Source organism: Poecilia formosa, unplaced genomic scaffold (genome assembly GCF_000485575.1).
Source record: "Poecilia formosa unplaced genomic scaffold, Poecilia_formosa-5.1.2 Scaffold262, whole genome shotgun sequence".
Taxonomy (NCBI): domain Eukaryota; kingdom Metazoa; phylum Chordata; class Actinopteri; order Cyprinodontiformes; family Poeciliidae; genus Poecilia; species Poecilia formosa.
The window spans coordinates 102476-103728 of NW_006800201.1; the positions used below are offsets into that span (position 1 = coordinate 102476).

At 31.6% G+C, this 1253-nt stretch overlaps 1 protein-coding gene and 1 long non-coding RNA gene across 2 annotated transcripts in view; one reads left to right on the forward strand and one right to left on the reverse strand.

The window, feature by feature from the left end:
* LOC107838472 (uncharacterized) overlaps positions 1–1253 on the reverse strand; it is a 17367-nt gene that overhangs the window by 10279 nt on the left and 5835 nt on the right. The gene's annotated exons all lie outside the window — the stretch shown is intronic.
* usp34 (ubiquitin specific peptidase 34) overlaps positions 1–1253 on the forward strand; it is a 76207-nt gene that overhangs the window by 2685 nt on the left and 72269 nt on the right. The window lies entirely within an intron of this gene.

Below are 1253 nucleotides of genomic sequence, written 5' to 3' on the forward strand. Positions count from 1 at the left end.
CGGTTACGAAGTGCACGTTAATAATTAGGAGATGAGCTACCGTGAACAGGTGTGGTTCATGAGTTCGGACATCGGCGGGGCTACTCCCCTGTCTGGGTTATGAACTGAAGCGGGGCATAACGTCTGGATGAAGGTAGTTAGAACTTGGACGAATCATCTCCGCTCCCAGCTTAAATAAAAGTTCTCTAAATTCTTATCTGCGGTAATACCCGAGAATTGGAGTCTTTTCGGACCCGTGAGACGGAGAGCTGGTCAGTAGTCAGTCTGCTGGAGTGGGGAGGAGTTAAGGGCGTGGCTGAATACTGAGAATTAACAGAACATATGTACACACACAGATGTCAATATATTAAATAATAAAATATATTTATGTATAAAATATATATATATAATTTATTTATTAGTTAACAAATAAAAATATTTTATTATTCAAATAACAAATATATGAATAATATATAAAAAATAGTCTTGAACAGTAAGGTTAATTTTCTGCTGAAGAACTGTTTGTGTGTGTGCAGATATGCACACACACAAACACACATATATATAAATATAATGTGTGTGTGCATATTTACTGAATGTGGAATATGTGCCAGTAAGGTAATACAAGTGAATGGACTGAACTTGATAAAGTTCTACAAAGTATTTTAAGTTAATACCTGCCATTGACACATTTTCTCACACACATTAATATATTTGGCAAAGAAATTACTAAAGAGAGCGTTTCTAACTTTAAAGAGCACAATGTTTTTATTTGATAGAAACAATTCTGATAATTTTTATAATGACATTGATGAACAGACACATGTTTACAGTGTTTTATTAAAGAATATATTTACATAATTCCATAACTTAATGTACATTTAACATTTCAAGACAAGACACAAATAATTTTCCTGTATTTTTTTTATACGTTATTGAGAAATTACTTTTGATTTACAAATCAGTCATTGTCAAACATTAAACTACACATTTTTCTTACTTTCTTCCAGAGAATTTACAGTATGTCAACTCTGCTATTGACAGCAAAGAGTGAAAATAATTCCAACAGAGTAAATTATTTTTTTATTTCATTATATAAGCTACATTAATACACTAATACTTCAGATTGAGATATTTAAAAATACACAAAAAGTGAAAGAATAAAACATTTATTTATTATACTGGGAACACTGGCCACTGATCCTGACTGATCTTTCCTCACAAAATCCTCTGGTTTTTAATGAACTTCTCCTCTAACAGTGGTTTTTCATCAG